Source organism: Monopterus albus, unplaced genomic scaffold, assembly GCF_001952655.1.
Source record: "Monopterus albus unplaced genomic scaffold, M_albus_1.0 scaffold180.1, whole genome shotgun sequence".
Classification (NCBI taxonomy): Eukaryota; Metazoa; Chordata; class Actinopteri; order Synbranchiformes; family Synbranchidae; genus Monopterus; species Monopterus albus.
Genome location: NW_018128060.1, coordinates 628,727 through 650,752, shown reverse-complemented (window position 1 = coordinate 650,752; position 22,026 = coordinate 628,727). Strand labels below are relative to the sequence as shown.

Below are 22,026 nucleotides of genomic sequence, written 5' to 3'. Positions count from 1 at the left end.
GTTTCATTTCAATTCAGCAGTGACAGTGATGAGACGAGAGGCATCCAAACCCCCGCCCCCATCCTCACCATGGGCTCCACCACATCACAGTACAGATTCTCTCCCAGCACCAGCAAATGGCTGAGAAGTCTGCTGCTGCTTTAATGTGATGTTTAGCTTTCATTACCTGACTGGACCCAGAGAACCAGACAGATCAATATTTTGACTGGTGAATGGTCAGTTTGTTTAATAAAGTTTTATGTTCTTGCAAAAAGCATGCCATTACTTGTAAGTTTATTTCTATTGTGTTTTTATGATGTAGTATTTACAGTACATGGTTCAGTTACTGAATAGGCCTATTGGGCACTGGCTCAGGGACCAGAATCTGTGTTTGAACTTGACTGTTGATATTTCTTGTTGGAAAGCAAATTAAATGGCTACAAAGATGCACAGAATGACTACAAAGAGATTCAGAACTGCCAAAAAGCAAAAGCAAAACGGTGCCAAATAGCTGCAAAACAATGCCAAAGAAACACAGTGACTCTGAAGAGATGCCATATGACCACAGATAGACCCAAAACCAATACAGAGATACTAAATCACCTCAAAGAGAAACCAAGAAACCAGCTGATGAAAAAGAAATGCAAATTAACCAGAAAAGTCACAAAATATACACTAAACAATGCAGAAACAATGTCACAAGATGCAAAATTCCCACAAAAAGACACAAAACAACTACAAAGCGACACACATTGTACATGTCTTGTGACCTATGTGAGGTCAGTAGTTTGGACTCTTGACATACAAAGCAGAGAAGCAGTACAACTACAAAGAGGTGTGGTACAGCTAAATATCATTCCATTTCATAAGAGAGGTGGGGTGACCTTAGCATGCCTGTGCCTGGACACTCATTGCCTCATAATCCATTTCTGACTACATATATTTCTCTTTAATTTTACTCAGCTACTAAATAAGTGACAAGCTATTTGAAATTATTCAGTGCTAAATATCAGTCAACAGGGACTCCAAATCCAGGTGAATCAGCGAACATACACAGCAATTCATAAACACTTCACATAAACACAGCTTCCAGAAATCCTCCTCCAGAGACTAACTCACACTCCCGTCTATTGTATCTCAAAACTTTTAGCACGGGATGCAATATTAATGACACTTTTTTTATGACAGGTAATTTGAAATCATTCGTTTAGAGTTGTCGAGAGCCCTGAGGATTTGCGTTTTAATTATACGGTTTGATTCTGTGGGCTTGATTACTTTCATTCTCTGGCAGCAGGTTAATTGTGTGAACTCAGTTTCACTACTCTGTGGGCCTGTCTTTACTTGTGTGAATAATATAATGAGGTTCTTTGGCACTGTCACCATCACAGCATCTGTAGTATCATTTGCTTAACATGTTTTTCCATATTCTACATCTTACAGGATCATCAGCTGATTTCACAGTCTATGATGTGGTGACCTCGGTGGTTAGAGTAAAGGTTTGCAGGATGTTGAATGGAAATAAAGTCAAGCATATACTGCTTCTGTGGCCGCATTCCTTGTCCTATTCTTTTGCGGAGGTTTTGTTACGATTTGCATCGATTGACTCGCATGCTTGGCCAGTCAGCTCAGCTCTAACACTGCACTGCATGGACCTGGCCCACTGGGAACCCTGCTTAGCTCAGTGAGCACGGGGAAGGGGAATTAGTGTGGGTTTTCAAAGGAAGGATGGTGGAAGGATCTGCCATGCATCGGAAATCATTGCTGCTAGCAGGTCCCAGTGGACAGGAGTAGTGCTGATGTGTAAACACCGTGGTTTAGGGAAGGACATGGATGGAGCATATAATTAAAATGACCTCTTCCTGTTAATCATATTACCAATTGTATACTAGCTTTGTGGGGGTTAGGGTTATATCATAGTTAAAAATCTTTTTTTTTTAAATATATTTATGAAATACTACATTCTGAATACACTTAGTCTCCAAACACTGAAACTGTACAATAGCTGACAGCACAGTTTGGTTAGAGCCAAGCTCAGAGTGGGAAATCATTATCCCTACAGTGAAAATCTAGTGGTTTCCTTTAAATAGTTTTACCACTTTGTTCTAGTAGCTGTTAGAGCCCAGGATTCAAATATGTATATGAATATAAACAATTCAAGGAGCCATCAGCAGTGAAATATTTGTTACTGTGACTGGTCAAGACATTTCCATGCATTTGCTATTTGTCCAGAAATTTGTGTTGAAGCGACTGTGGGAAGATGTTTCCCTTTATTGTGAGGGAAGGAAACTCATTTGACAAACAGTTAACAGCAGCAATTGTTTGCTGATGTTATCCTGGAAAATGAGAGCCCAGTTTGAGGAGAAATTTATAAATGAGGGTTGAAGATTTTTTCCTGTGGTTTCTTATTCTCCAGCCTGATGAAGAAAATTGCTTGCTGCTGGCTATAATTGTGGAATTCCACCTAGTTTTTTCTTCCCAGTGTTCAAGCTCAACCTTCATCTTGGGGATTAAAGAGATGGTGATAAGGAAACCAACATTTTCTGTGCACAGGAAGGAAAGATAAATATTCCGCTAGCATCTCTGTCTTCCTGCAATATAAGATTTTCATAGCGCTTCATGAATGCAACCTTTGTTTGCTCTTTTTATTTGTCTGTGAATATTCACCTACGGTATTTATATTCTGTTTTCCCTCCCATGTCTTCTGCACCCATGCTGCGCAGTTCAACTTCAAACATCTAAAATCTAACCTTTCTATCTCTGGCCATCGGACAAGCTCTAAATGTCAGCGATGGATCTCTCTCTGAGATGCCTGGCAATCAGGGATACTTTTGATGTATCAGACAGCTCATCTTCATTCGGTGTCATTTGAGATGAAGTGTCTGGTGTTGGTCTGTCCCATTGAGTGAGTGGAGCTGGTTTGTAGAAAGGGGGAAGGCAAAGGCCAGATGAGACCCCATCTGGACAGACCCCACATCCTGCCAATTCTCACCCCAGTGGCTCGGGATGCTCCCCACTCATCAGCAGCCATCAAAGGGTGGGTGCCCACCAGTGCAACATGAGTGGGCTGCCAGCTTGACAAGTCCCTCACCTTATTACTGACAAAAAGAGGCAGAAGCAGGGAGCTCCTCAGTCATTCAGTCACCTCTCATACAGAGTACACTGCTTGAGCTTGTGGTTCTTTAGTAGTTAGAATGGATAAACCCCAAACTTCATATGCTTTAAGCATAATGTTTCCAGTGTCACCCGGCATCACCCACAGTCCCAAAAGCAGCATGATGCCTGAACTTTCTAGAGCCACTGTGGCCCTCTTTTTTTTAATGATCTTTAAATACTGTGAGGGTTTTTGAAGTCAATATTTGAAGTCCCTGAATGATGGCAAGAAGTATTCCGATGTCTAATCTTTGTTATAAATGTAACTTATTTCTTGAACGAGTCCGATATATATGACTGGATCTGATACATGCAGGTTAACAGAAGAAAGACTGCTGAGTGAGAACAAACTATTTCATGGATGAAAAATCTGACATTTTATGTATTACAAAGAGATCACACTAACTCTTTAGGTGAAGAAGAAAGGAAAAATGAGGCATTCATCACAGATGAATGAATAGAGAAGTATGTAAGGCATGACAGGGCAGCTTAGCATGAGCAGCTGTATTAGTTTGTAAAGAGGTTTTCTTTGTGTGCATGCTTCATAACTCAATTTTCTACAAAGTTAGATGATGGTAATTTGAGACCCCTGAAGTCACTCTAGAAATACCTTTGTTAGCTCATAGATGAATGACTCCTCTACAGTCAAAACCTGACTCCTGCCTTTGTTCTCCCTCCTTCAGCCTTTTCTTCTCCTGCTGCAGTAGACAGAGAATGACCATGAATCATTCCCACCCGGGACACCTGAAATCGAGGGCAAAGCTTTGTTTCGGAGATGAAAAATACAAATGTACATCAGGCAAAAATTAATAGCTGAAAGTAACCTTGAGTGTGCAAACATCACAACGATCATCCCGCTATTGAATTACACACTTAAAACATCCATCCATTATCTATACCCACTTATCCTGATAACCTATAACAGTCAAAGTCTATACCAAAGAGCCTTTACTAGACAGTATGGTTACTGACACGCAATAATATAATCATCCAGAAAATTGTCATTACAGCTTATGTTCAATGGCATCGGTACAGATATTAGTCTCACCAGCATCTGCTTCAGTGTAATTTCCCTCTTCAAAGTAATTCCAATGTCATAAAGTTACTGCTTTGTTATTGGCCATAATTGGGCTTCATCTTCCTTACTCAAAGCTCTTAGCAAAATAGTTTGTGTTTTATTCATTTAATAAGGCAAAATGAAGTGTCTAAGTGGAGGCATTAGAGTCCATTAAATGTGAAGTGTGATGCATTGCCTTTCAACTGTTATCCTTCTATCTCTGCCTTTGTTTCTGTTCTCATGCCTGAGCTGATTTTGAGTGAAGAGCAGTTGGTTGTCTGGCTGGTGTTCTAAAGATGTGTGGTATTTTGTGAGACTGTAAAACTCATATCTGCACAATTTAAATGGGGAAGAAACCAGGGTATCTGAGTTCAAGTAGTCTACTTGATATTTGGCCTTCAGGTAGAAATCTTTCTCTTTGGCACCGTATGCATTGAGTACATTCCAGCCTTCGAGGTATCTGCTGATTGACAGTTCTGTTATAATTAAAGGCTTTGAAATACACTTTTGTAGGAATTTTAAGGGACACAATAATAATCAAATTTTTAAAGTCTAAGCAGGGAAGCTCTGGGGTGGGTTAGAAGCATCAACAAAATGTTGTGCACAGTAGTTTGGTTTGGGCAAGCTTTTGCAGAAGTTCCAGAGATTGTTATTATTGTTTTGCTATCTGAATGAACTGACCATTTAAGTGGGTGCATCACTTTAGAGGGAAGAACAGTGGAGAGGCCACCTATCCTCACCTCATAATTTAGCGTTCAGTCTGTGCCCTGGAGCCAGTTTGTGGAGCTCTAATCTGGAGACAGGGAGGGATGCTCACTCCTCCATCCCTGCACCTTCTTTTTTCCTCTGAAGTTCTGGTTCAGTGCACGTTTATTACTCTACAGGGGAGGAGGTGTTCATCAGCCACAGACTCCATTTTAGATTGTTGTCAGCTCTGTGGAAGGATACCATCCATATCATTGTTCAGTGTGTGTTCCACTGCTTCTCTGTCACTATCGGTCACTGGTGGAAAAAGCTGCTTAGCTGCTAAAACCATGTGGAAGCTATCATGTTGGGGTGGCTGAGTTCACCCAGTACTGTAAAAAGAAAAAAAGGTTCACATGGGTTTTAAAGAAAAAGTTTGACATTTGAGGATATTTGCTTATTCTTCAGTTACAGCTAACAGGTGGCCAACTTAGCTCAGATTAAAGACATCAAACATGGGGAAATAACTAGCCTGATTCTGTTCAAAGGTAAGACAAAAGACATCTAGTAGCACCTCTTAAGCTCAATAATTAACATGTTATGTTATTTGTTCAGATAGTACAGAATCAGTAAAACATAAAAATAAAAACTGAAGTGTGAAAATGACAGTTGGCCATTTTGTGGAGAGCTGTTCAAACTTTGTCTTGCATGCACAACAGATCACAATATATATTATATATTATTAACTATTATATGCAGCATTGTGAAATGATATCACACAAATGATCTGAATCATTGATAGATATTTGAAAACATGAATATAGCAGAGTATATATTCTGTGCAATTTGGAAAGTACTGATTTGATGTAACTATTGTGAACTGACAGTAAAATACATGACAACAGTGGCTACACTACACTGTTCTACACTTGTACTTATGTACTGTAGCTAACTTTTGCATGTTTAAGTGTCTTTTTTTAAACCAAAGATAATTGCATTATTGCTGTTTCACACTTTTTATTGTTGTGTATAGTACTTTGCACCCCCACATCCTGACAATTACCACAAGTGCTTATATTATATCCTGTGCTTTGGGAATGCTCGTGTTACTGCTCACACAAGACCTGTTTTCCTGGCTACAAATTTGTTGGTGGAGCTGATGTGGAAGCCTGTGTGTCTTTGGAGCATGATTATATTAAGGAAAACTGGATACCAGATTACAAAATCATGCCCATTTCATTCTGATGAAGGTTGCACAGCAACATGTACTCTCCAATGGTTGTGTATGGGGAAAATGCTTTTTGGGCCAGTGTGCATCACATGACAAATGCCCCTGGAATAAAAATACAAACCTAAAAATGAGCATAATGTATACTGTAAATACAAACACAGGTAATGCTTACAGCAGTCCTTTCCAATCTTGACTTGACTGAAAGTTCAACTTGTGAAATCACTGTTGACAAGCGACCTAGGTGACTTTACCACTGGCCTTTATCAATCACTTTCATCTAAACTAAATTAATTCCAGCTTAGTGAGTGAGGCTTTAATTAGATTTCATGAGTGAGGAGTTAAGAAGCTAAAGCAGAGCTTTGCAGCACAACACTAGGCTATAAAGGCATTGTGAATTAAAGTAGATAAGCACGAGTGAGACCTTCAGTTCTTCAGATGGTGAAGATGGGTGTCTGAGGTTGCTGGGTGAAATTTGTATTGATTCCTCAGGGAGGAAGAAGAGAGACAGGTGATAAACTTGGCCTACTTAAGTTGACAATCAATACAGATTTCAACCTATCCTGAGGAAATAAGCATGAATTACCTGCAACAGAGCAGAAGAACTGCAGCGGATAATTACATCTCACACAACAGGTCAGTGGGTGGACTGACTGACTGCAACCTGACAATATGGCTAATCCAACTCGGCATGCTCAGAAGGCAGCCAAATGCTCTTGTTCATGAAGCCTTGCACCATTGTGCCAGGTCGGTTTTTTCTGCAATCAGATTGACCTTTTCCTTTGTGACTTATAAGTGGTTCTGTGAGTTCAATGAGAGAAGCATTGAGCACAGTGGGAGCATGTACAGTATGCTGGGTTGATTAGGAAGTTTATGGCATGTTGACCTTGTTCAAGTAGCATAATGTTGTCCCCAAATGATATTTGTGAATAAATGAATGAGCCATCCATAATTCTTATCAGCAACATAGGAGTGTGATTCATCTGCTGAGACATGGTTTTATTCAGACTGAGAGGTGTAAATACTGTACAACCACAGCAGGTAGTGAGACAATTAGTAATAGAATTGAGGTCAGCTCTGTCATCCAGTAATAATAAGATGGTGTTATCATGTGTCTGTGATGTTATTTCAATATTTCTAATTAGTTTGTGTACTTTCAAACAAAGGTAATCGAGGATGTATCTTCTTTGTTGGATGAATGTCACTTTCGGCTTTTTCCCGTTAGGGGTTGCCACAGCAAATCGTCACACTGAGGATTTGCATGTTGACCGAACCAATAGGCTATCAGGGAACCCGATGTATCATCATCATCATCTTCATCTTCATCTTCTTCTTCTTCTTCTTCTTCTGTTACCAAGCATAATACCAAACGGTTTCTCCACAGTTTCCTCCTCTAATCCAATGTTTTCCTCCTTTGTGCTTGATTTTCTCTTTTCATTTAATCGGTTTAGATACATTTTCTTTAGAAACTTTGAGATCTTTAGTAGAATTTTTTTTTTAAAGTGTTTGGTTTAATCCTTTTTTGACCACTGAATGTTTTATGCACACAAAGGCATGGTTTTCTCCACTGGAAGATGTTTGGAGAGGTAATGTCATTTGTATCAAATGTTCAGTTTACTTCATCAAAATATGAAAAATTGTACTCTTTGCTCTACAGTCAAGTTTTTAGTGCTTTTAATAACAGTTACATGTTGGCCCATTCTGCCATTAAGCTTTAAGTGATCACTTCCCCACATTAATCTAAAATAACAGTTGAACTGAACTTGAATTGCTCACTTAGCAGCATGTGACTGAATGTTTAGGTATTTTTTATTTGTTACCTGGACATCACCGCACCTTACTGAGCCTATGTGCACTAAACAGAGTTTGAGTGGACACTTCGAAACCATTAGTTAAGGTTACACTGTAATTGCAGGCTGATTGTTGGCCTTTAATGCAGATGACTCCAGCCTCAGCAGGATAAACATTGCCTCATGGGCTTCATCATGAGCCTCATTTTTTTCTAAAAGCACCTGCCTGGCTTCTGTGAAACATTTACAAGTGAGCTAATTAGCCTTTCTGCTAACAGCATATAGGAAAATAGACAAAAGGAATTCTTTTTACAATACAGGTCCAATCATAAAGCAAATTAAAAAGAGAGTGCACCACTTAAGCACCGCTGTTCACAGTAAAACGGCACAATTGAAGCCATCTGTCCTGTTGCCACAGAAACGTGCACCAACCCCTGTGTTCATATTTGAACTCTTCTCAAGTAAAATGATAGACAGCAACCTCTTTCGCGCTATTGAGAAAACTCATTGCCATATTTTGTGTTCCATGACCAATGTGAGTGTAGACAGTATTTCTCAGAGCAACTGCCAAATAAAAGGTTTTTTTAAAAAAAGGATAGAATATCGTTAACCTAACATAATAAAAACCACTTAGAGCTGAGAGAGTAAGTCGAGGACACAGAGGAGAATGAGTAAGAGGCAGGGGTAGCAGAGACAGTGAGACATGCAGAGAGAGAGAGACAGCAGGACATAAAAGAGGAGTTTCCCCTTCAGCCTCAGCTGCTTTATGAACAGAATCTTTTCATGTACAAGTGCCCCAGTCCTCCACTGAAAGCCAGACCCACAAAGAGAACCTCACAGCCTCGGGCCTATGGGAAGGCGACACAATCAATAGTCTGTGCCATCCTAGCTACCTCATGCTGGTAATACGGTTGTAGACGGCTGTATCGCCCTTCTTTAAAACTCAATGCAACTTTAAACATATTCAAGAAAAGAAAGAAATTGGGCATGAAGGTCCAGTAAGGACATGGTTTAAAGTAGATTGTCTCCATCTCTGAAAGCAAGGGCACGTTTTCCTATTACTGGAGATAGTTGAAAAAATTGTTCCTAGCATGTTTCTGTGGGTCATGTTTTCATGATGTGAGCACAATCAACATTTTTAATAATGCAATAGCTCCCGGGCACTCTGTATGTATACAGGTGTTGCTGGACATTACATTATTCCTCATATTTCAATAATTGCAACACTGAGAAAATTCCTAGAAAAGAGTGAAGATTGTTTTAAGTATACTATAAGGAGGGCTCTATCTACTGTTGAGAACACTGCGCTGAAAACATGCTGTCTTTAGTTTTTCTTTTAGTTAATTTTTGTGGGTTTCAAAACCTGGTCAGTTGCCAAAAAAGTAATAAACACAGAATTCACTGGAGGGGAGTAGAGCTGGGTGATAAAGATACAGTTAAACTTTTTACTACATCTTTGATTTACTGTAATACCTGACTGCTGGTAGTTGGATGCTGTTTTGGGGCTTGACTATAAATGCTTTTGCAGGTGATTCAAGTTGGGTGTTATCGTATCTGAGGAAAAAAAATAATACCAATAAAAGTGAAGCAGGTTGACACACACAGTTTAAGTTCAGAAAGGTGCAGCGCAAAATTGTAATCTGGCTATCCGATGAAGAGAGACAACATTTAAGCTATGTCAGGATCTAGTGGAAAAACAGAATCTCAGACAATACCTCGTGTCATACTCTATGTCATATCTCACACCAAGATGGTGGGATGTGTTTGGTTGTGTTCAGAGAGCAGTCAAAAAAAAATCTGTTTAATTGATTGGAATGATGCACAAGTTATAATATTGTACTAAAGGTTATAAAACATTGGGAAGCAATCCATCAAGTCAGAGATTCTAATGTGGATGGTAGCTAATGTGAATGATAAAAGTGCTCTATGGGACAGAGCTTAATAGCATGTTAATATGGTCCAGCAGTGGAACGGTGAATGTACCCCAGTGGCAACTAACTAATCCATACACCTCAGTGAGACCTCTTGTAGGTCTAACTGGGATAATAACACATCCTGTATGCTGACAGCAGTCACTTAATGGAGTTACATCAGCATTAAGCACAGACTTAACTGAGCTCTGGAACCTACAGTAGGGTTTGAGCCCCCTTACCACTGTCAGACAGAATAGATCAGTCTAGTAGAGCTCAATGTAAAATCAAGAATTGATTCTCAAACTGCAAAGTTCTATTAACTCCTGGCTACCTTTTAATGCTTCTAACCACAGGGCATCAGTATCCCAATCCTTCAGCATCTAAAACCCACACCTTTTTAATTTCTTCAGTTTACAGTACCTCTTCCTTCCAGCACTCACTATGAACAGATGGTTGTCTAAGTCGCAGTCACACATGATTTCACATTACAATTTTTTTCTGTATATGTGCACTGTAACTGTCCTGTGTTCCACTAGATACGTCATATGAGTACTAAGGCAAACTCATTTTGTCATTTGAAGAACTGGCTCAGATTTCAAGACTCACAGTAGACAATGTATTTGTTAGTCGCAAGATACTGTAGGAGCGAGGGTGCGATGGTGATGCAGTGATTAGCGCTGTGACCTAACGAAAAGAAGGTTACAGGTGTGAGCCCCGGCTGACCCAGGGCCTTTCTGTGCGGAGTTTGCATGTTCTCCCTGTTCCTGTGTGGGTTCTCGCCAGGTGTTCCAGCTTCCTCCCACAGTCCAAAGACATGCAGCTTATGCTGATTCTAAATTGTTTATAGGAGTGAGTGTGAGTGGTTGTTTACACATGTCAGCCCTGTGATAGACTGGCGACCTGTCCAGTGTGTACCCTGCCTCTCACCCAGTGTCAGCTGGGATAGGCTCCAGCCCCCCTGTAAACCTCATTAGGATAAATAGTATAGACAATGGATGGATGGATGAAGACAGGAGAAATTTGTGGTGAAAGAAGGCCAAACAAGAAATGATGCTTCTGCCACCTTGAATATTTTCATTTAGCACAAGCACAGTGGATGCAAATTGAACTGCCAAGCCTCGCAAAGTCCATTTAATTGTTTTGAGCCTTGCAGGTGTGCATATAAATGATGCGTGGGTGTGTGTTTGTGTTTGCAAATCATACCTTGTCTAACTTACAGAAGCTAATGATTAGTATACTGTATGCTTGCATTGTTTCACTACAGAAAACAAAGCAGCTTGCGTGACTATTTGCTGTTGATTATGATCAAATGTTGGCATGCTTGAATACCTCTCCTGGCATAGCGTTAAAAACAGATTGTTGTATTTATTTTTATTAGGAAATCCAACATATTTTCATAGTGAGTACTGAATGAATGGAATTCACTTCCTGAAACAGATTTCTCAATAAAATAGTGCCTAAGCTTATATAATTAGAAAAAAATCCTCTTCATTTAGAATTAAACAGTTGTTGCTCTTTATTTTTTGTCATTATGAATGTACTAATTATAAAAGCATAACTTATTTTTTCAGGACTAGTGTGTGTCTGTCTCTCTGCTTTGTATTTAATTATGCTGTATATGTTATGGATTTTGGATCACTCTAAATTGTTAAATTGATGACTATATGAGTGTGACTTTCTTAAGGAATATGAGAGAAACAGATGTTTAATGCACCCAAATGACATTCATTTATGTTCAGGTTACAAAACCCAGTGTGACCTAGTGGCCACAGTAATGGTGCCATTTTGTTATAGAGCCACAGAGTCCACAGAGGGAGGAGGTCAGGGTGGATGAATGGGTCAATAAAATGTTGGACTCTAACAGAGGAAACAGCTATTTGCTTCCTATTGACAGTCATTGCTGGTTTCTTTCAGCCATGACCACTATTGTTAATTCATGACTTTAGTGGTTAATACAGGAACCACTGACCAAAACAAAGTTGTATTTTTAACCCAAACCACAATGTTTCCTCAAACCTAACCAAATGTTTTTATTCATAAATCTATCTACACCTACAACCAAAGGCTTATCATATCAATGTGACAGATTTATTTATCAAAAGTAATTTATTTGGGAAGGCACTGACAAATGCTGTTTGTGTATTTTTATATAGGCCCCAGAGAAATCAGCAGCTATGATACAGCAGTTAATTAGGATAGGATAGTTAATTAGGATCCAAATAAACAACAAACATAACTGAGTTGGATGCCCCTGCCTCTGTTCAAGTTATACACTCCATCAAAAATGATAGACCAAGTATAACAGAAAATGGACAACTATCAAAAGTCAAGAGGTTAAATAACTAATGTATAACCTGCTGAGAGCAAACAACGCTGTTCATTCGGATCAGTGTCCAGGGGTTTTTAGTGTGAGGGAAGACGTTACAGAAACTTGGCAAGAGCAGCTCAGAAGAAAAATTGGTTTTCTGTGTGATATTTATCTTTTAGGTTTGGTTTTGCTGGGGTGTTGACTTTCCATCCAGACTATGACTCACACAGAAGCTGAAACCTCTTTAAAATATCTTATTACCAAACCAGAAATTCCAGCATAAATGAGATCTTAGTCTGGTGATAGGCTGTAACACACTGACAGCAGCAGTTCTTTGTGTCTGGTGAGTTCCAGCTAACAAGGGCAGTACATTCACATATGTGACCTCTGGTTCAAACTACATGTTTTCCTCCCAGTCTCCAGTGGGGAGAGCAAACCTGCCATCTTCTCAATAGCAATGCCCTTCCCCACAGCCACCAACAGCAGGTCGAGGAGCCCACCTCAATTTTTAGAAAAGAAAAAGATGAGAGGGGATGAATGTCTTTAACAAATGTCAGTCTGCTACAGTCCTGCCTTTTTTTCCTCCCATGGTAAACTCATGATCCTCCATCCAGAAGAAATATTGGGAAAATACAAATGCAAATCTTCTGCCTCCCATCATTTCCACCTGGGAGAGTCTCAAGCTGTCAGTTAATGAATGGCAGAGACAGTGTGCATGTACGTGAGTGTGAATGGGGAAAGAAAAGGAAAGGAGAGGGGCAAAACAAAGAATCAGTAAAATAGAGACAGAGAATATGTATGTGTGTGCAGAGGCTTAGAGTTTGTATGTGTGGCCCGTGATCAAGGGGGTTTGATTGACCATAACCTTTGTGTTTTTGTGTGTGTTTCTACTGCAAGAACTGAATGCTGTTTGAATTGGTCCACCTGGGGCCCTGATCCCATTCGCCTCCCTTCGCCAGCTCAGGTGTTCTATGAATGTGATTTATTTCCAAACAGGGAGATCCAAATGAAGATGAGGCAGGGACCACTGCGACTGTCTGGAGAGGTGGAGAGAGAGTGAGAGGGAGAGGTAGGGGTAAATGCAGGGTGAAAATGGTGAAGGAAGCCAGTTTGTGTTTGGTTGAGCACAAAGCAAACTCATTATACTCCTTAGTAGCACCTGCAAAGCATAAAATGGCGTAGATTATGTAGGTCTGTTAGTGTGAAATGGTTTTATTGATAACACAAAATTAAAATAAGTGGAAATTTGATGCTTTACAGATTGGCTTCTTGACTTTTTTTTTTTTTATCACCACCATTTCTTCCTGGCAACTAAATCATCGTTAAAAAAAAGAAACATATGTTGTTTATATTTGGGAAACCTAAAGCCCGCCGACCTGAAGCTCAAGACAGGATGCAGTGATGTTTTCAACAGAGAACAAAAACTGCAATATTTCTATGAAGAAAGCGTATAAATCTTGTATATCAAAGTGCACTGAACCTTCAACACCAACATTCTCCAAGCAACTTTTTTTCAGCATCAGGTAGCTATGTCACAGGAGTACAGTGGCAGTGACAGACTGATAAATCAGGTGGAAAAAGGACAGGATGTGATGTCTCTCAGCTATACTGTCCCCTTATATAACAGTTTGCTACTTATACTGTATCTCTTGTTGTTATTCCAGCTTTTCTACCCTGTGCTGTAAAATTCAGGTCCATAATTTTGCCTCACCTGCTGCCTAGCAAAGGTTATAAGATGTGTTTTTTGAACTGCCAACCACGGAGAAGTGCTCAGCAGCTAAAAGAGCAAAACAGTGGCTGTCAGACTGAAGAGGCCATGTTTTATTGCACAGAGACAGAAAAAGAGCAAAAACAAGGATCTGAAATTTCACTGCAGAGTTCATTTACAAAATGTAACTGAACATAATCCAGGCAGCAATTATAGTTTCCTCTAAAACATATTTGAAATGCAAAAATTGTTTATTTTCATATAGTTGGCATTATTGCATATGGATGGAGACTCAATTGCAATCTCTCATTATACAAAAAATGATATTTTGACTTTGTTTCAGCTGTCATATGTGTAAGGTGGCTCTCTAGCCTGTATGCTGATGTGAAGGCTATAATGTCAGAATTTGTTTGAGATTCTCAAAGGTTAGAACCTGTATTTCATCAGTTCTATCTCCCTTTATCTTTCTCTCCTGCATCGAAACCTGCTGCTCCCCCTCATAACACCAATGACCTCCAGTTTCCATGGGGAGTCAGGCAGGGCTAAGGGGGAAAATGAGAAAGAGAAGAGCAGGGATTCAGCAGTGTGTGTGTGGCTAGAATGTGAATGAGCATGACACTGGGTGTGAGAAATGAGAATGTTTCACACAATGACTACAAATGTGCCCATTCATTATTGCTCAGTTTCTTCCATTTGCTCTGTGAGCACTGTTTGTGCATGGAGCTGTTTACCTCAGCCCTTCACATCTGCACACTACACAGATGTGTCTGCAGTGCGATCAATGACCTCCTTTGTCTTTACAACATGTCCTGTCAAACATGTTTGAGTGGCTAGACGCTGTGTACTATACCAGATTTACACCTGACCTTTAAACACAAACACCTCGGAGCTGCTGAATTTATACATCGCTTGCCTCTGTCACATGTAATTAGTCGTTGCAATAATGTGATTTATTGCTCAACCTGAGTAATGGAAAATAGCGTGTTGGGGTTTTATGTTAAATTTGAATATACATTACAAATATATATATATATATACTGGATTGCCATTCAATTAATGGCAGATTGTGTTTATTCAAGATCAGGTGAAAAGTCAAGAGTGTGAAATAGACAATGATCAGGTTTGAATCAAAATGGAAATGTATTCTTTCAGCTACTGTAAATGAGATGTACTCTGCCACAGATATGACAGAGGGGATAAATTCTATGTCATCCTGATGATCCTTCCCTTCAGTATAATGTGATCCAGAATGAAGAAGTTAGCCTCCTCCTGGCTTCCTCCTGCTCATCCTTACTTTCCCTCACGTGCAGATCAACCTTGGGAAGAGCCGATGGCAGCTGCGTCATTTTCCCCCTTTCGTTCATTTCCTGTCAGCCTGTTTGTTTTCCAGTGATGTCGTTTAAAACATTCATTAAACAATGAAATGTGAGATATGTTGGATGGAATTTTAAGAAATATGTTTATAACGGTGTATTTCAGGAAGGGAGGGCAGTTTGTCTACTCACAGCATTAAGAGCAGTGCCTAAACTGTATACATTTGAACTATCAAGGCTGGAAGTGGAGGACTGCATGTGAAGTGATTTTGAAAAGTTGAATTTGTTAGTTAACTTTGTGAGGCAACATTCCTAACTGAAAGTAATGGCTGAAATAAATGTTTTATTGTCATTTCAGGCCCATCTCCTTGATTCTTATAGAGTAATGTGTTAGATAAAGCAAATGAGCAGGCACAACAAGCAGATGCTTTACTGCAAAATCTGACATTTTAGCAGAAAACAAATACACTGTGTGAACATGTTACTGACATGTTCACTATCAAAACATTTGCAACTAGCTAACTGTGTAAATTAACAGCCTGTCAGCAGTATGTTTATAACACCCCAGTTATGTACAAAACATATTATTGTTGCAGTTTAGATGTATATACTGTAGATCTAATTTCTAGGAGATGAAGTAGGGTCTTCTCACAGCAACCCTTTGTGGATCATGGCTGTTCTTTATTAAAAGCAAAGACAGGAGTGGTGGTAACTTTCACCAAGCAGCTCTACTTGCCAAAAATTTGGGTATTTTTCTTGATACAAAACCTACATACAGTGTAATGCTACTGAAACATTTATATGCATAATTGCAATAGGGCAGGTCAGTACTTTGTAACTTGCCACCAACTGTTATAAAGCAATTTATAAGTGGTTTAAACATTAGGTCCTTATTAGGATGGCTCACAGTAATGAAGTACTGGGTGGGCAGGTCTGTGTCTTGCTGAGTTTAGATAAAGAGGCTGTGGAGCAGAAGATGTAATTAGCTGTATTTACCGCCACCAGCACAAGGCCTGAAGCACAGAAAGACTGACTCTGTCACAACTCAGTAATTACACCTGCCTACTCATTACGCTCTTCTGACCGCAGGCAAAAATCTTGGGGTGGGAAAAAAAAAAAGGTAAAACCACAGAAATGTGCAACGGGGTGGATGTTCAATATCCTTTGCTTCTTTGAGTAAACTCCTAGTACTAAAATCCACTGCTGTCAATGTCAGTATTGCTTTTCAGAAAAGCAATTCTCTGGAAAGGTGGATTTAAAAAAAAAACTTCTCCCTTGATTCTTTAGCGATCAGGAGCACTTGTACTTACTCATCGTTTTGCAACTGGTTTTCTTAAAAGTACGTTTATATGTTATTACTATTACTACTGCTGTGATGGTGGTCGGTGTGGGGGAAGTGTGAATTTAACACCTGAGACCGAGGTTTGCATCCAGACCTCCTTGTGTTGTCAGACAACAAAAGTCCTTTGGTTACACTGAGGAAAATATTATAGTTTTGGTTAAATGTTATTAAAAGTCATATTTTCTTTTGTACTTTTGTTCACTGTTAACTTTTACCATATTTAACCAGCACCACAGATTTTCTTTAACCTTACTGAATTCAGTTCCCAAGGACAGTGTTGTTGTGTTTTTTTTTAAGCATGACCACTATCAAACTTTTATCTTGACACATCGTAAAACAGATTTATTGTTCAGCAGTGATTTGTAACAGTTTGGAAAGGCACTTTCAGGTGAACAGTGACACAGCTTGTTGTTTAGTTTGAAAGATATTTTGAAAAATAAACATAAAAAAACAAAGATTTGATGTTTTGTTTGCTTTGCACAAGTTTTGTAAGAGCAAATATCGCAGAGTAAACAACTGAAATTAGTTGTTATTGGGCATGTTAAACATTAATATTGTGTGACATGCTAAAGCTCTCATAGCAACTTTTAGAATTTATTTGTGGTGCACTGCAGATTTATTCATTTGTGTAAAACGAAGAAAGAAGCTGGAAGGTATTCACAGCATCTGGTGAATTCTCCAGTTATGATTCAACTGCAGTATGTCAGCACATGATATGCAAATCTGCTATTTTCAACTTAAGTATACAAGACAGAAGACTGTGCCATAATCAAAAAGCCCCCCATTGTGTGGCTCTGTGTTGAAGTGGCTCTAAACATATCAGACAATGATACAGTTTCTGACATTTTAACTTGTCCAACAGATAAAATACATCCATCTGTCTTTCTGCCTCTAAACAATAAATTCTTTGGCAAAGTTATGCTAATTATCCACCCAAGACAAAGGAATACAAAGCTACAATGATGAAAGGCTTTGTTGGAGCAGGTGGGCTTGCTCCTTTAAAGATAACCCTTTGTATGTAAAGGAGAATGTGTTATCCATTCAGATTGCCTTATCTAGATACACAGGAGGTGCTCACACCTCTGTCTTGTTGTAATGAGGAGACAGAAAAATGAAATAATAAAATGAGACATGTAGCCCTACATTACCATATAGATGGTCAATACAGTAAAAGTGAGTTTGCGATCAATACGTAGGTGTGTTGACTCCCATTTGTGAATAAGTGAGAAAATGCAGATGGAGTTGTTTTGCTTTAGAGAGAAACAGTAAAGTCCAACATGACAGAAGTAATGAATAATCAGGAACATTTTAAAGCTAAAGTTTCATTAGTTTTCAAGCCAATGATGGAAAAATTCTCTGTTTGCGCTGCTACAGTGTGACCATGTTAAGCTACTCAGTGATTTTGAGAAGCATTTCCAAAAAGGGTGCACACCTTGGGCTAAACTGGTGCATGTTTATAGGAGAAGATTTGCTGCTCAAACCAAGCCCCATAAAACACACAGTTCTTTACACTGACACAACCGATTGAAATGTGCTCAGAGGGGTTTTAAGCTGGAGTCAGCACAGATGTATGACTACTATTTACAGCATGCTGACCTCCCCAAGAAACAGTCGTACTGTAACTGTACAAACACATTTTTTGTTATCCATCAACCCGTGATAGGGATACAGTACTGTAGGCGCTGGGCGTTTTCCTCCCCCAAATGATCTGCAGGCAAAAAAGGCAGGGCAAATTCAACAGAAACAGAGGTTGCATTTGTTTTCCTATATTCTACAGTGCTGCATAATTAACTGAACAGGTTGTGTGGTTCTTTTTACATGGCATGCTTTTCCTACATATTCCCATTATCTGTGATGGAAGGCACCTTCTGTCAAGTGAAAAGGTTTTGTTGCTTTATTGTTACTAATAATGTGATTGATCTGACGTCATTGTTTGTTGTTGTCACAATTGGCAATCACCTAGTCACACAGTTTTTCCCTAAATCATTTTATAGTCTTTGAGATGCCTGGCATGTCGATAACTAGAGAAATGTGTTATCGCTGGTAGAATGGTAGCACTGAGAACTATTGATTTTAAAATGCATAAGAGTGATATCTCAAAGATTTAGCAAGAAGCACAGGATGTTGCATTCCTATCTGGTGACGAAGGAATTACTCAGCCCAGAGTTTAATAAATGCATGGCTGAAACTCAAAATACATGAGCCAGAAAACAAATAGATATCTCCTACACTGTAAGCATCTTAAGACACCTCCAACTGGGGTTATTTATCCACCGAATCCACTTTGTTGATTAGTAGACAATGGGATGCAGCTCAATTTACTTCTAATTAGGGTTCTAATGTGTGTTATTAAATATATCGCCATGTCCCAATTAGAAAACGCTGGGGCCATACATCATTTTAATTGATATCCACCTCGAGCCACATGGGCTCACCATATTCCATCAGTGTTCCCAAAATGATCTTTGCTTTTAGAGAGGAGAAGTGAGAGTGGAGTCTTTTTATTGGCGTGCACTCGTTGACTTTATGGTGTGTGTGTGTGTGTGTGTACGCTGCTTGATTACATATATCTGGAGTTGTGAGTTTGTGAGCTATGGCACATCTAAGAACAGCAGTGTGGCTCCTAATTATAAACCACACATCTCCCATGATACCAGTGCTTTTTGTGTATAGAATGGTAATGTGTTAGGGGATTCAAATGCAATCTGCTCCATGCATCAACAACAATATAGTTGAGTGCAGCAAAGCAATGTGGATATTTCTGATCCAGTTTTGACCAATGAAGCTAAACTAAATTCCTGAAATGGAAAATGTGTTTGTGTGCACTGGATTTCACCAGCTATTCAGACTGCTGCATTTAAAAACCAGCCATGTATAGTAAATAAAATAATAACACAGCTATGATCAATATTTTAATGTATTAACAATTCATCATAGTATGACTACTTCTTTGTGAATGGAGTTTTTCATACATGTATTCTGCTGATACTGTACGACTCTGCAGTGCCCTAAAACTCTTTAAGTTATGCAACTTGACTATTTTAGTCATCACTCTCATAGCATAATTTTTTTTTGGCCCTAGCAGACAGCTGATTTTCTCATAAAAACTCCAAAAACTCACAGTTCACTACCTGCCCACCAGCAAATGACAGATAAATTTTGTGACCAGCTGGTGAAGATAGCAGAGCAGTTAGCAGCTAAAGAGCAAGATATTTTGTCAAGGGGTGTGGAGATCAGACTGACACTAAAAACAGACTAAATACCAAACTAATTTTTACCAGGTGGACAGAAAAATGACTCCAGATAAATGCCACTGTTGCTCTGTAATTGCTTGATGTTTAAATAACACTCACTGCCACCAAATGTTTCTCTTATGGTAAGGTAAGGTAGGACTATATTGATCCCACAATTGGTACAATGTTTGGCTTTCTAGCGGCTAAATGTTTCACTATTCACTGTTAACATACAGTAAATTTAACTGAAGCTTTAATGATCTCAGTTTTTTTTTCTGTTAATTTGGACTAAACTTTCATGTTCAAGTCCTCCTGCAGAAAAAGAAAATGCATGAGATGAGATGTCCCCAATGCAAGCTAACCAAATTGACATTGTAAAACTGTACAAATGAGAATAAAGTACTCTGAAAACCCATCAGCACCTTTGCACCTTTCTGGACCAACTTAGATTGCATTGTCTGGTCATCAGGGTTGAGGCAGATAAAGAAACCATCAATCAATAACCATTTCTTATCCTCACCCTTCATCTTCTCTCTATCAGAGTGCAAAAGCTCCTTTCACAAGTGATTCTGCCACAGATAACCACCTGTTCAAGCCTCGACCGGTTCAATCTTCTCCCCTGTCTGCCAGTATTACTGCTGACCTGTTCTGACTGTACCTTATGTCTTCTCGCCTACCACTCACACAGGAGGAAGGCAAAGAGTTTGTTTATTTTCTACTCTCTGCCTCTTCCTTCTCTTTTTGCGTCTTTGTCTCCCAAGTGACTGTGTATATGTGAAGCTCAAAGTGGATACGGTTCTTGTGCTTGTCATGTTCCACATGTGAGAGGGATGTGAGAACGTAAATGTGCTTGAGCTTAGCTGACAGTCATATTTACATGGAAGATCACAGTGAGGCAGAGCAAAGACGTCGCTTTTATTTGAAGAGGAGGGGCTGAGCAGTGAAAAATGTCAAATAAACCATGTTCAGAAAAACGAGCTGTTAAACTCTCCTTTGTGCATGGCTGTTGATTGCTAATACTGTCACGCTTTTTAGGAAGCAGACCCAAATGCAGACAACAGGCGAGGAGGTAACGGTGAATGGCAGTATAATATGAACAAGGCAGAAGACCACAATGGCCCTGGCTGAGACAGAGTAAACAGGAGCTAGGCAGTGAACACAACATGAGCCTTGGGCAAGACTAATATTTGGCTAATTACAGAATATACAGTATAGGGAATACAAAGGGTTTAGATGAGGCTTTAAACAACTGCAAATAATGAAATTAACAGCTCTCATAACTGAATAATTTGTTACTGTTTACATACAGAAATACAGCAATGAAAGTTAGAAAACATAACAATCACACCTGATCTATAAAATGTAAGAACAGAAACTGTCATGAACTAATAACTAACAAAAGGCACTGACAGCCAGGAATAACAATGGAGGTTAAAGACTTGGTAAAACATTTCTTGGCACTAACTACATGAATACACAAAATAACACCAGAGTCTGTCCATGAAAATGGGAGGAATGAGCCCAATCATCTAACCAGAAAGTTCTTACATAAACATTAGTGCACAGAACATTGACAAACACAATGGAGACAAAGAGTCCTAAGATGGAGACTACGGGTGATTCACGGTCGAGCAACACGGAAAACAAAGGAGCATGGGAGCATGGGAGCATGGATGCATGAATGCAAAAGCTGGACTGGTACACAGGTGAACACTGACTCTACAATGTTATCTCTGATGACGATCTGGCAAAGAGAGAGAATGTCCTATGATTTATGATGGAAAGCAGATATAGCTAGAATAGACAAGAGTAGAATGAGGGAGTGGAAGTGTGACAAAATAAAAGCTTAGAAAAGGAAATGCATGGAATCATAAAATGCATTTTACCGTATCTGATAACTTTTACAAAAATGACTAATTAGTTTGACAAAAATATCCATACTTCCTGTTGTCATGTTGTGGAGTTGGATTAGGCCTCCATAAAGCCACGACAAAATCAATTGTTTCTATGTTCATTATGTTTCATTTACTTAACCTGTGCCTTGTTTGCGATAATTAAAGAGCTTTACCTGTCTGCACCCCCTCAAACATTCCTCAGCTCTGCTCAGCTCTCCGGCCTTTTGCTCTTTACTTAAAAATACATATATAGAATTAAAAACCCCACTAACCTTCACTGGACCAACCTGGAGTTGCTGCCTGACAAGTGAAGTCAAGGCTGGATTTTTCTCATGACCCAAGTATTTTTGGAATATTCCTCAGCAACGAAAAGGCTCATTAAGACCATATAAATCTTTTGGTATTGCTCAGACCTCATGCAGCAGG

The 22,026-nt window shown here is 39.2% G+C and overlaps 1 protein-coding gene across 5 annotated transcripts in view; it reads left to right on the top strand.

Moving 5' to 3' along the window:
• Positions 1 to 22,026, top strand: part of robo1 (roundabout, axon guidance receptor, homolog 1 (Drosophila)) — a 306,681-nt gene that overhangs the window by 58,280 nt on the left and 226,375 nt on the right. The window lies entirely within an intron of this gene.